Below are 15,228 nucleotides of genomic sequence, written 5' to 3'. Positions count from 1 at the left end.
TAGGCATTATAGTTCATTGTGTCCAAAGTTAAGGGTGTATGGAAACTGTTTCAAACTGTGATTGTTTATGGGAAGGAATATGTGCTGCTTTCAAATAAATTATTCTAAATTACTGTTGTACCCTAACAATTATTTTTCTGTAATAAAATCTTAAATCTTTAACAAGCCTTAAATATAGCTCGTTATATTCCTTCCTACCAAAGACAAAACCTTTTCACAGATACACTAGTGATTAGTTGGAAAAGCAATGTGACAGATACTACATGCTACAAAGTACACCAATTAATATTCGATTTTTTTTTCCTTAATGACTCTCTATCGCTCTCTCAAAGAGAGGCTAAATGGTGGACCCTTGTTGGGCATATCATTGAAAGGATTACTGGCCAAGTATAGGATGGGTAAGATTAATTTAGCTCTTTCATTCCATTTCTCTTTGCCCATGTAGATTTAAGAGGAAAGGACGTTGAAAGTAGATGCCTATTTGATTGTGTATTCACGTTATTGTTGCTATTTTTGCACATGGATCCTTTCCCCCTTCCTGTATTGGAACAAGGAGAAAACATTTCCAAATTTGCATCTATAGTAAAAATTGAAGACACATAAGTAGCAGGAGAAAATTTTTAGAGTATGATCCAAATCAACCCTTGGCGTCTTGGGCTCTATTGAAAACCTCTAGTGAGGAGGAACGAAGGAAAAGCATATTTGGGTATTAATTTATTGGTGTACTTTGTAGCATGTACAATAATCTGTCACACTGCTTTTCTAATTAATCATTATTGTATGAAAGAAAGGTATGAGAAAATGTGAGATATATTTTTTCAGCATGAATTGTTAAATTTATACACAGCTACAAAAATCATTCCAACTGCGAAATGTTATTTGAACGTCAAAATGTTAAATTATTAACAAGATTTTTAATCTTGTTATATAATTACTATTACTTACAAGTCTGATCCAAAGTAGGAAAAAACACCAAACAATTGCAGCAAACTTTTAGATACGTCAGGGCAAATAAAACCATAACTGTTTAGTCCTGAAATAGGTATAATTGAGAGAAAATGCAATTTTTTCTAATGTATCTGGATATCTCTTTTAGTTAATATCTTAATAAATTAAATTAATTAAAACTATGTGTACCCTTTGATCCAGCAATAACACTGTATCCCAAAGAGATTTATATTTATATATATTCTATAATATTTATATATTATATATATAATATTATATATTATATAATATTTATATAAATATTTATAGCAGTTCTTTTTGTGGTGGCTAAGAATTGAAATCAAGTGGATGTCCATCCATTGGAGAATGGCTAAATAAGCTGTGGTATATGATTGTGCTGGAATATCGTTGTACTATAAATGACAAGCAGGATGATTTCAGAAAACCTGGAAAGACTTAAATAAACTGATGCAAAGTGAAGTGAGCAGAACCAGGAGAACATTGTGCACAGTAACAATAATATTGTATGATGATGAGTGTTGAATGACTGCTATTCTCAGCAATACAATGGTCCAAGACAATTCCAAAGGACTCATGATATGTGCTATCCACCTCCAAAGAAAGAACTGATATTGTCTGAATATAGACTGAAGCATACTATTTTTCACTTCCTTTTTTTGTTTATCTTCTTGTACAAGATGAATAATGTAGAAATGTTTTACATGATAGCATGTGTATAAACTATATGGGATTGCTTACCATCTTAGAGAGGGGGGAGGGAGGGAAGAAAAGGAGAGATAGAATTTTGAAAAACTTAAACTTAAAAAACTTGTAAACTTAAAAAACCTTAAAAACTTAAAAAATTTAAACTTAAAAACTTTAAAACCCCACAAAATTGTTTTAACATGCAATTGGGAAAAAGTATTACTTAAAAAAATAAAAACACATAGCGCTCCTACCAAAATGAGAGGAGGGAGGGAGGGAGGGAGAGAGAGAGAGAGAGAGAGAGAGAGAGAGAGAGAGAGAGAGGACAGAGTCAGCATAAAAAAGTCTTGGCAGGCTAAAATAACAGGCAACATCTGATAGGATAAAAAGTGAAGCGCTATACTAGGTTAAAACAAATCAGCTGCTTAAGTATGGAATGGTGGATATGGAACAAAATAAAAATTCATATAAAAAAAGATAAGGGGGTTAGGCAAAATGGCCTGTAAGCTCTAAAACTCCTTCCTAGCTTGACATCTGTGATCCTCATACAATCAGGTAGATACTCGCAGTCAATATAACACACTATTCTGATTGACTCAATTAACTAACAGTTTTAAAAAGCACCTACTTTGTATCAGATACTGTATTAGTGCTAGGAATAGAAAGGAAGGCAAATATAGTCCCTGCTCAAAGTCAAATTAGACTAAATTGGCTTTTTTTTTAAATTAAGTTGATTTGTTTGTGAGGACATTTCTTAAGAGGGTCCATACTGCAGAAGGATAGGTAGAGTCCCTCTGGCCTCAGAGCTGGTGCACAGGAGGACTATTGGTCAGAAAAAAAGTAAGGTTCTGGATACAGCCAAGGATGAGCATAACTAATTCCCCTACCTCTTGTGTTTCTTGCTTTGCCATTTCATAAATCTTTCCTGACAGAGAAGTCTATAACACATACAAAAGAAAAAGAAACAGAAACAAACCAGTTCCTGTCATCTCTGTTGATTTTTCACTTAGTAGACTTCTTTATGGATTAAAAAACTTTTTTTTTCCTGCTTCTTGTAAAGCACTGTTCATTGAAGCCTGGCCAATAGATGGTATCATTCTTTCCAGAGTCTATGCTATGGGAGGCCTATGGAAGCATATCTGCTCAAGGCATTCATGCAAATTATTACTTACTGCCCTATATGCTCATAAATTAATAGCTTCTCTGTGGATGAAAAACAGAAATTAGACAACCATTAAGGTTGAACAATGTATAAAGAATATTAAATATTAATATATGAAATGAAAAAATATTGCAAGAGATATCAGTAGATATGCCAAAAGCATAACAAGGCGAACCTAAGAATGCAAATAATAAAAACATGTTTTCAGCTAGATATTCTGGATGGTTTAGTATTCAAATTAAAGTTTGTTTTTCCTTTTCAGGAAAAACAAAACAAAGTATTTACTGTTGTCATATTGTATGAGAGTTCATTTTCATACTCAGAACAAAAACAAATTTAAGCTAGAAAAATGCCAAGGCTTTTTTGTTGATGTACTTTTAAGAAGCATTTCTTTGTAATATTAAAAATAAGCCCTATGAATATTTAGAAAATATTTTTATCAGTTGGCAATGGATTTTCCAAAATAAGCAGAATCTTAATAAATAATTATAAAGCTAGCATGTGAATTTTAATGACTTGCTGGCAGTCACTATAAAATTGGAATGGAAATGGGTTGAAGAGTGTACTTGATAATAGCATGGAAAAGAACAGACTATTGCTCTCCAGGATGAGTGGACATGGTCGCTGGTCTTTAGCCATAAGGACATTGGAGAAAAAAACCTTCTCAACCAGTGATATTCCCTATGCACTATGTGTATGCTTTCATTCAGTTTAAGTGGTTATAAGGGACTCCTGGAGTGTGTCTACCTGAAGACCCACAATGGGCAAAGTTAGCAATTTGCTAAACTAATCCCATAGGAACAACAGAATATAATATTTCTACTTTGGGGCAGTGTAGTGGAAAAAATACTAGGATCTTAGAGAAAGAGATTCTGTTTTCATCTCTGCCATTTGACTAATTGTGTGATCTTGGGCAAATCATTTAATTTCTCTGTGAGCCAAGTTCCTTTAAGAAATTACTTTTTATTCTAATCTTAACAAACACCAAATAAAATGAACATTTCCATATGCAATACAGCAGAAAAGGGGGATTAAATGTGAAACCTCAAATAACTTTTTATTGAATATAGTTTATTTTGTTTTCTAAAGATAAAGATATATATATATATATGTACACACATAGGTTATATAATAGATGTGAGATACATACATATACATACATACATACATACACACATGTATCCTATGCTAAATATGTAACTTTCAAAGCTGTCTGGATTATGTTTAAGATAGTCAATAAATATTTATTAAGCACCTACTATGTGCCAGACACTATACTAGAGATACAAAGAAAGGCAAAAGATAACCCCTGCCTTTAAAGTGCTCTTAGTCTAATGGAAAGACAACATCCCAATAACCATGTAAAACCAAGCTATATACAGGATAAATTGAAAATGATCAACAGAAGGAAGACCCCAGAATTAAGAGGAATCAGGAAAGGCTTCCTGAAGAAGGTATGATTTTAGCTGGCACTTGAAGAAAGCCAAGATGTGGAGATGAGGAAGGAGAGCGTTCTAGGTACAAGGGATGAGACAACCAGTGAAAATGCAGAATCAGGAGATGGAGCGTCTTGCTGGAGGCCAAGCACGGAGGCCAGTGTCACAGGATCAAAGAATATGTAGAAGAGAATAAGGTCTAAAAACAGTGAAAAGGTGTGTGTGTGTGTGTGTGTGTGTGTGTGTGTGTGTGTGTGTGTGTGTAAATTATGGAGGGATCTGAATGCCAAAAGGTTTTAGATTTGATCCCAGAGGTAAAGGGCAGCCACTGGAGTTTACTGAGTAAAGGGGTGATATGGTCAGGTCTGTATTTCAGGAAGATCACTTGGATGGTTAAATGGAAGATGAATTGGAGCAAGGACAGATTTGTGGTAAGAATATCAACCAAAAGGCATGAGGTGATGAGGGCCTACTCCAAGGTGGAGGCATAGTCAGAGAAGAGAAGGAATATAATAAAGGTCAATCAACAGGCCTTGGCAATATATTGAACATGGGGGGTTTGACAGAGAGTGGGGAGTCAAGGGTATCGCCCTGATTGTGAGCCTGGGTGATCAGGAGGAAATGCTTCAGTGACCTTTCTTTCTTTCTTTCCTTCCTTCCTTCCTTCCTTCCTTCCTTCCTTCCTTCCTTCCTTCCTTCCTTTCTTTCCTTCCTTCCTTCTTCCTTCCTTCCTTCCTTCCTTCCTTCCTTCCTTCCTTCCTTCCTTCCTTCCTTCCTTCCTTTTTTCTTTCTTTCTTTCCTTTTTTTTTGACTAGGAGGGAAAACCCTATTATTAGTCCTCCTCTACCTCACACTTCTCCTCAATGGAGAAAAAAATTTAAAAACCCCAAAATTCAGTCAGGTATGCCCCAAGTTTCTCATCTGTACCGTGGAGATTATAATATTTGTCCTACTTATCCGTGGTGGTGTTGTGAAGACACCTTGGACCATAGATCAGAGCTCAAAAACTCTTTAGATGTCATCTAGTTGGTTTTACTGATGACGAAGCTGAGGCCAGGGTTATATGGGTATTAATAAACACAGCTATGATTTAAACCCAGGTCCTCTGACTCTGCTTCTACTGCTCTTTCCAATATACACCAAACTGCCTCATCAGACAACATTGCAGATGTAATATATACATATGTATATATTTACATAAATTGTAAATGCTATATTTGTCAGCTGTTATTGTTATGGTATTATTATAATAATTATAATTATTAAAATTGTTAAAGGCTGTGAAATCACTTTGAATAGTTTAATGTTAAGTTAGTATTACTAATCTGAACCATCCCCATCACTGGAAGTATGTTATTAGCAGGCTAAGATATTACTTTGTAAGTAACCTTTGTATGGAAGGCTATAGCTGGTTCCTTTGGTATCTATAGGGAGGGGGTCATAGCAAGTATAGTTAGTGATTTGTAGGGGCCTTCTTGTCTTTAGATTGCTGATGTCCTGGGAAGGTGTGCCTACAATACAGTCAATTCAACAAGCAGTTATTAAACACCTACTATATGCAAGGTATTGGGGCAAGTTCAGGGGATACAATGACCCCTTCACTCCCTCAAAACCTTCAGTCTTTGTCCTTTAAAGAACTCAGAAATGATACTAGAGTAGACAGAGATGCTGGGGGAAACCCCTTACTTGCTTGAAGATTTTCCAGAGACCACACAGAATGGGCATAATAAGATAAAAGCTTTTTGGAGTTGGAATACCTGGGTTTCAATATCAGCTCTAACACTGCGATCTAAGGCTAGTCATTTAAACTTTTCTGATATTTGCAGTGTCTTTTTCCCAGGTTGCTGTAAAGAATGTGATTTATAAACCTTGAAACACTATATTAAATGTAATTCACTATTTTTTATTTCAGAAAACATGGTATTTAACTGACCCAAAGATACCTCTTCTTCATCTGGTCTTGTTTTTAGGGTACAGTGGAATGCTCACTGTTCTTGGAGCCAGAAGACCTAGGTTCAACTCTAGCCCCTGAAATTCATTGCCAGGGTGACCTTGGTCAGGTCACTTAACCTTGATGAGCTTCAGGGTCTTCACCTGTAAAAATCAGAGGTTCCAGTTAGATGGCCTCTGAAGTTCCTTCTAGCTCTAAATCTGTGATCACATGAGGCTTCACATTTAGAAATTGGGTAGAGTTGGAACAAGTGAATCCCAAAAGGAGAAAGTTCACTTTTATAGGTTTCAAGCTTTACAAAGCATTCTCTTTCCAATGATCTTTTGAGGTTAGATAGCACAATTATCACCCCCTTTTACAGAGGAAAAAACTGAGGTTCCCAGAAGTTAAGTGATGCTTACACAGCGTATAGTATCAGAACCAGCACTTCAATAAAGACCTGCTGATCCCGGGTGTTATATTCTCTACCCTGCTGTAGGTCACCTCTGCAGTGATTCTATACCCTCTTGAAATTCTTATAGTTGCTTAACATTTAATCATCAACAAACATTTATTAAGTGCAAGTCACATAACCTCTCAATTTTTCAGTAAGGATGCCAAAGGTAGGCAGAGCCATATTGTGGAGGGCTTCGAATGCCAGGCCTAGAAGCTTAAACTTGAATTGGTAGCAGAAGAGACTGATTTAAGATACTCTTTGTTGTTTGTTTAACATTGACCTGAAACTTTTCCTAAAAGTACAGGTACTTCAATAGGTCAAGGATCTTCATTTTTGATATCTGGTCACTCTTCCAAATGGGGAAGGGGTGGTTGAGAGGCATAAGGATAGAGACAGGGACTGAGCCTGCGATTTCTTTGTTACAGACCCTTTGCTGGGTCTTTACTTAAACAAAAAGGTTGAGTCCATTAATTTAGTCAGGTAAAATTAAAAGTAAAATCTGAGCTGATCCAGGTTGCTTTGATAAACTTACAATTCAGTTAGGTCACAATGTTCCTAGGAAGACCAAGGAGATGATATAAATGGTGGCATGGAGTGGGATGGTTGTGGAGAGAAAAAGATTCATATTTCCTTTGTTATATTTCTTTGTTATTCTCTCAGATATCCTTTCACCATTGCAGATCCACTAGTGGCTTCTCCAACAATTTATAATTTTAGAGAGTTACCTGGAAAATTGAGCGTTTAAGTGACTTGCCCAGGGTAACACAACTAGTTAGAAATGGGTCTAGAATCTGGGTCCTCCCAGCCCTGTGGTTAGCTCTTTGACAATTATGCCAAGCTGGAAAATTTATTTTACTTTGAAGATTTAGAAGGAAATTTTTGTGATCTCCTTTGAGGAATTTTGAGATGAATTCAGGGTATCTCATAAATGGGCATAGGAAATATTAGCCTAACGAACTTTGAGGGGATTTTAGAGCTCAACTCAGTGACATCTGTGAGATAGCAGACCTTCTTCAGGTTGCCCTAGAGTGCCCCAAGAGCATCCTGTTGTCGTAGGACATTTGGAGTCAGTTCTCTTGCACCTGAAATGCAAATTCCATCATTTGCAAATTGGAATGTCCCAGAGTTGCTGTCAGACAACCAGGTAGCCTTGTGGGTGCAGTGAGGCCACTGCATCATGTCAGCTATACTTCATCTACCTGCCACCAGCAAGGAAACTGGGCAGAGTTGTTTCAGTACAGAGTTAAAGTGAGACTTTCAAAAAACCAAAACCAAAACCTATCCCAACCTGGAGTTATGTTAAATAAACTTTCCTAAGCATTGAACTGTTGTTGCAAAAAAAAAAACCCAAAACCAAAAAACCCCAGTGACAACTAACAGTTCAAATGGCCATGGAAGTCATTATCCATGGATTTAGCTATGTCAAAGCAGACTGTCACAGCTGCTCCAAACAACTGTGAGATCTCTCAACACGCACAACGGGAGCAATTCTGTACAACAGCATTCTTTAGGGAGGCACAAGGAGGCAAATTTCCATTCATCTTCCTGTCACTTATTCTGTTTGAATCTCTTAGTCAACTTTTTAAAAGAATTACTCATTCAGAGAATGCTTCTAGTACTAAATGAGAGGAAATGGAAATTGGGAAGAAGAGCTATAAGAAAGAGGACTCCATTGCCCAGAGTCTATGAGGCAATTCATGAACCAGGAACTAAATGGCTTCTCTCTGGAATCATTTATATTACATTCAGTGCTTTCTAAGAAGGGTATGTGTGTATATACACACACACACACACACACACACACACACACATGTATATGTATACACATATAGATATATAGAGATAGATATGTGTGTGTGTGTGTGTGTGTGTGTGTTTTAGCAGAAGGAGAAAGGGTAGGATGAGAAGGGGTGGGGTAGTTAAGGAGTGAGGACTTGAAAAGTTGTTTGGGGTGGATGAATTCTCTTCCCAATGTTGGTAACCCTTTGCTGGGTCTTTACTTAAAAGAAAAAAAGGTTGATTCCATTAATTCCCTAAACTTACAACTCAGTTCAGTCACAATGTTCCTAAGAAGACCAAGGAGATGGTATAAATGGTGGCATGGAGAGGGACGGTCATGAAGAGGAAAAAGGTTCAGCCTGCCCACCTATAGCTGTTAAATAGCAAATACCAGTTTGCCGCCATTATTCATTCACTTGGTGTCCTAGTCTGTTCTAGCAGTGCTGAGACTTAATGGAAGGTTTCATAGAAGTATCAGACTGGCCAGCAATGCACAAAGCCATAGCTCTTTATCATGGTATATTTCTACTCACAAATGGAAAGGCCCAAGGACTAAAAAGAGATCTCTTGGGGTAAGTGTAGGTTAGAGAAGGGCAACGAGAGAAAAGTATAACCAGGGAGCTCTGTGGGCCTCAGGTTTGATGGTTTTTAGGCCACAAGGAAAGGAAGGATGAAAGGAAGGTCAGAGATGATCCAGAAGATACCCTGTCTTTGGATTTTGTATCATAACAGAACTGGAAGTAGAGCCCCTACTCACTGGTTATGCCCATCTATCTTTGACACCCATGTAAGGTGATGAGCCAGACCTTAGATCCTTACGTGAGTATGTAAGATTCTATCAAATACCACTCTGACAGCAGCTATGTCGGTTTTTTCCTTACAGTCTGAGAATTAGGAGGCATATTAGAGAAAATCTAGTGCAATCGTCTCATTTTCCCTTTCCAGGGAAGGAAACCAAGACCCAGGAAGGATAGAGGGACTTGCCCAAAGTTACTCACTTAGTTAAGCAGCAAAGCCAAAGGCTAGAACATAGGCTTTTCAGCTCCTTGTGGATGGCGGCTCTCATCAGGACACCAGCCTTCATAGGAGGCAGTGTGGGTCAAGGGAGTCAGAGGACTTGGATTAAAATCTGGCCTCTGACACTCATAACCTTGAGCCTTGAGCAAATCACTTGACTTCTCTGGGACTTGGTTCCTTTATTTGTAAAATGAAGGAGTTGAACTAGGTGGCCTCTGAGACCCCATCTAGTTCTAAATCTATGATCACAGGGGGTGGGGGGTGGGGGGAATGAGTGTTGAAGTTTAATTCAAATGGCACCCCAAGGTTCATAGCATTGCACATTTTTTTTTAAATCAAGGAAGTTGCCATTGTATAAAGCAGTGAGTGGGTAACTTGGATCCAAAGGGTTTGGGGATCCCCCTCCCCTTAGTTGAAATGAGCTTGGCTCCCTTGCCTAACCGATGCTTTAGTAAATAGCCTCTTCTTTAAAAGACAAGCGAAAACACAGATACAAATTAATGCAAGAAGAAGGGCCCCAATTGTCCATTTGTGTTGCATTACAAACTGCTTAGCAAAGCCACTCAGCATGCTTCAATCATTCCATTTTCCCTTTCCTTTTCACTCATTACATTCATTATTGGTCACAAAAGGCTGCTCACAAAACAGCTAGTGATTTTAATTTAATGCATCCTTTCTAAAACCTGCAGGGAAATTAAAGGAGGGAGCTACCTGGGGAGGAATGGGACATGGGAAATGGGGCTGGGCACATCTGAGGCTTTAAATGCTAATAGCCCAACATTTCCCAAATATTCAGCCAGAACTGACCCTGGACAGATTGGGAGGGCTGGAATCATTAGCTTGCAAATGGAGTCAAATTGATACAAGGCCTTTCCTCGCTGTTGCCTCCCGAGCTCTTTGATCCAGGCTGGTGAGTGACCTCTCAATCTGACCAGTCCAATGTTGCCAACCTATAACTAGACCCCAGAAGTGACTTGCCAAGCATCCAAAGCAATCACTCCACCAGGCAAGTTTATTATTATTTTTCTTGGCTTCATGTCAGGAAATCTCGCGGTATCGAGTTAAAACATTTGCTTGCAGACATTAGTAAGCATCCTCGTGGAGCAGTAGAAATTGAATCTGACTGAGTACAGATGGTTGTATCTATGAATGACTCTCTCCCTCTCCCCAACAAAATGGTAATTTCAGGTCAGGTCAAAAGGAGCACAGAGGAGGAGAAAGCCACACTGATCTGGGGACTGGCAAGAAAGCATGCTTTTAATCTAGTCACAGGATACAAGTCTAGTTACTTTAACTTCCTAAGAATATATCAACTTAATAGTGTGACGGGAGAACTAACAAGGAAAATTAGAGTCCGATAATTAATAGTCCAGATAAAAAGGCTCTATTCTTTGGGCCTAAATAATTTCCCTTCCCACTATCACCGCCATGGAATTCCTGCCCTTTATTTGCTGCCGTTTGTGCAGGCCTAATTGTTTTAGAATGGGTCATCCTCTCAGATTCTTTGTATCTAGTTCTCTTCTCTATCCTGCTGTACACTCCATAAATTTCTCTTCTTCATTTCCTCTCTTCTAATGACCGTAAACCTATTTTTTTTTCTAACTTCATCATCACAATAAGGCCCGAGGCCCATGATTATCCTACTCACCTTCCAATTCACCAATATCCCTGGTGTTTTGCATAGAATTCAGGACAATGCTGCGGGCTGAAGCCTTACTAGCAATTTATACAATGCCATACCATTTTGCTGATTCCTGAGGCATTCTTCTCTTGATTGGAGTCTGGGATCCAGTTTGCTTTCTTCAGATACTGAGCTTTATTTCCAGGGTCAGAGAATTCAGAGTGAAATTTGTTTCAGAGTAGGATGAGAATATTAAAGAAAAAAAACCAACAAAAAATTGCCTTCTTGTTAGCAGACCCAAGACAGAAGCTTCTTTTCTTTCCTCTGACCCATCTTCCTGGGGGAATAATCTCAGCAGGTGAAGAGAAAAATCTTTTATTTTTTCCTTCTAAATTGTGGCTCGTACATGCAACTATAATTTCAGTACTTCTCATCACCTCTTGCTTGGACTATTGAAACTACATCCTAATTGGTATCGCTGTCTTCCAGTTCACTCTCCAATTCATCCTCTGCACATCGGCCAAGCATGGGTCTGAATGATATCATTTGCCTTGACCAGGAAACTTCAGTGGCTCCCTACTACTTTTAGGCTAAAATTAAAAACTCCTCTCTGGCATTCATTGACTCCAAGTTATCTTTCTAGTTGGATTTCATGTTACTTCCTCTGTCAATCAATAAGCATTTATTAAGCAGGCAGCTAGATGGCACAGTGGATAGAGGGCTAGACCTGGAGTCAAGAAGATTCATATTCCCAAGTTCAAATCTGGCTTTAGACACTTACTAGCTGTGAGACCCTAGGGGCAAATCACTTCACCCTGTTTGCCTTAGTTTCCACATCTGTAAAATGAATGGGAGAAGAAATGACAAACTACTCTAATATCCTTGCCAAGAAGACTCCAAATGGGGTCATGAAGAGTCAGACACAACTGAACAACAAAAACGTTTATTAGGTACCTATTAGGTACTGAAGATAGAGATACAAAGGTTGAAACAATCCCTACTTGCAATGAGTTTATGTTATAATGAATGAGACAAGAAGTACTTAGAAATAAATACAATATAGATATGAAGTGGATAAATGCAAAGTAGTTAGATACAAAGTAGTTTGGCAAGGCACTGGTTATTGGGGGTGAGGATCAGGAAAGGCTTTATGTAGAAGATGATGTTAGAGATATATCTTAAATGGAAGAGAGGGACTCTGAGGGAAAAATAAGGAGACGAAAGTAAGGAGAGAGTGCATGCCAGGCTCATGTGAAGCATGGAGACTGGGGATGGAATGTTATGTGTGAGGAACAGGCAGCAGGCCAGTCTGAGTGGGTTGCAGAATGCTGGAGCTAGAGAAATATACAATGAGGCTAAAAAGATTGGTTGGGATCAGTTTGTGCAGGGTTTTGAAGTATATAAAGGGTTTAAATGTTATCTTGGAGCTAATTTGGTATAGTAGGAGAGTCACTTAATAATAACTATGTTTCAGGAAGATTACTTTGGCAGCAGAATGTAAGATATCCTGGAGTAGGGAGACGCTTGAGGCAGGGAGACCTATTAAGAACTTGTAATAATCTAAGCTAGAGGTGATGAGGGCCTGAACTAAGGTGGTAGCTTTGTGAGTAGAGAGGAGTCAGATATGAGAAATGTTAAGTTTTGGCAACTGGTTGGATATGAAGGATGAGGAACACTTGAGAAGTTCAGGAAAGGACCAAGATTATGTTCCTTAGACATTGGAAAGTGGGAGTGCCTTTGACAGAAAGGGGGAAATGTGAAAAGTGGGGAGAGTTTAGGGAGAAAGATAATGAGTTCAATTTTAGACATGTTGAGCTTAAGATGTTTCCAGAACACTCAATTTGAAATGTACAACGCTCAACCGGTGATGAGGGACTGATGCTCATGAGAGACATCGGGGCTTGAATTGTATAGAAATGATAGTTAAATCTATGGATGAGGTCACCAAGAGAAAGAATGTAGAGAAAGAAGAGAAGAAGGCCTTGTGGGTATACTGTGGGGCTTCCTCAAGGACAGACCATTAGGGAATACTCACAATTAAGATGATGAGTCAGTTTTAGGGATCCTACCTTAGTTGAAGTAAGCTTGGATCAAGGAGCAAAGGCTTCAGAGAAAAGAGAGTATCTAGGAAGGAAAAGGTGCTGAACAGTGTCAAGTGCAGTAAAAAGGTGGAGAAAGATTAGAACTAAGAAAACACTATCAGATCCGGCAACTAAGAGATTATTGATAAATTTGAATATAGTAGTTTCAGGTGAATGATTAGGTCTAAAGCCAGATTGAAAAGGGTTAAAGAATGAATGAGAAGAGAGAGGAAGAAGTCGTGGTGGTAAATATACGTGGCTCTTTCAAAGAATTTGGGAGAGAGGAAAGATGTAGGATGATAGCTTGAGAGGATGGTACAGTCTAGTGAAGTTTTTTTTTTTAAATATAGGGAGGGTTGGGCATGTTTGAGGGCAGTAGGGGAGGAGTCAGTAAATAGGGAGAGGTTACATATTTTAGAAAAGGGGTTTGAGATAAAGAGAATGGAAGAAGAGGGAGTTCGTGTGATCTACATTTCAGCCAGACTGGGTGGTTAAAATTCAATTCTTGAGTGCATTTTAAACCCTTGATAATGGCAAGCCTTTAAGATTTGCAAAGCACTTCACAAATATTATCTCATTTTATTCTCATAACAACTCTGAGAAGTAGATCCTATTATTATATCCCTATTTTACCGTTGAGCTAAAACTGAGGCAGACAGAGGTTAAGTGAATTGCTTAAGTAATATAGTGAGTGTCCAAGGCCAGATTTGAACTCAAGTTTTTCTGAGTTGCTTCCATACCTGATTTATGGTCCATTGCTGTGCCAGTGTCTTTCCCCTCAAGCTCTCTGTCTTGCTGTCTTCCTTCTCTCCCCCTCCCTACATGCCCTACTCTTGGCTTCACCACAGGTATCAGCAGATGAGAAGAGGCAAAAGAGTGCAAGGACTGGGAAGTTGGAACCCAGGTAGTAGAATTTTATACTTGAGACTTAAGTGAGTTTATGGTGAATGATAATTTCTGCTATTTTAATTTTTACATCCCCTGTGGTGGGATTTGGTAACAAAGAGATACTTAAATAGTGCAAAGGGCTTGGTCCTCAGTGGTTATCCAAGAGTGGTCTGTTCATATTTATAACTGTATGACCTTTTTAGAAGAGGGTCCTGATTAGTAAAAGGTGGCATCAAATGTACTGTTTGGTTCAATTCCAAAGGTTGAACAATTTGCTATTCCTGCAGGATTAGGCTTAAGCCCCGGAAGTATTTATCATTTTAAAAAATGAAAAATCGTGTTCTTTTAAAATCGGTTTCCAATTTTGCTTCCTCATATACAGTTTTCCTTTTTATTTAACTCCATAGTTAAATCCAGTGTTGTTTATGTTACAGTCACTTCTTAGCATCCATATTAATTTTCAATGACATTATAAATATTTAATGATAGATATTTGGCATACAATCACAAATATGAAAATTAGAAACCAAAATAAAGTTGAATAATTATTGGAACTACTTGAGGACTTAATTAAGGAGGCTGGGGGATTAGAAATCAAATTTAAATGGGGCCAAGAGGCAAAATGGAGAGCTTCAAACGTCTCTAGAATTAAATAACACTTTTTAATGAAATAATTATAATAATTTGAGTAAATTTGCCAATATCCTTGTTCCTCCTCACTCTAGAAAGACGTCATTTACCCGGTTGAAAACTCAGGTCCAAAGATGACTCTTGAGTTTTCCACCAATCTAAATTCTACCACAGTATCAGAATCATCAGAGGGAGGGACCAGAGGGAACTTTCCCCCCCCCCCCCCGGGGCCAGAGCAGAATTGCTTCCTACAAAAGACCTGCCTGTATTTTCTTTGGTCTGTTTTTACATATTCTGAGTGATGAAGCCTCTGCTACTTCCCTTGAGACACTGCTCCATAATGTAATAGTTTTCACTGTCAGGGCCTCAAATCTATGCCCCCTCCCCTTCCCCTTAGGCTCTGGTTGGTTAGGGGTAAAAGTTATAGTTTTTAAAAATAGTAACTTGTTAAGAATATAGGAGAGGGCCTTTACATTTTTAAAAAAATTATTAAGGACAAAATTTAACATTTGGAGAGCAATTTCTGTGACTTCTGACCATTAGAGAAGCCTGATCGTCATGGTACAAAGTCAGG

The sequence above is a fragment of the Trichosurus vulpecula genome, chromosome 4, assembly GCF_011100635.1.
Source record: "Trichosurus vulpecula isolate mTriVul1 chromosome 4, mTriVul1.pri, whole genome shotgun sequence".
In the NCBI taxonomy this organism is placed as follows: Eukaryota; Metazoa; Chordata; class Mammalia; order Diprotodontia; family Phalangeridae; genus Trichosurus; species Trichosurus vulpecula.
This window is presented reverse-complemented; position numbering follows the sequence as displayed.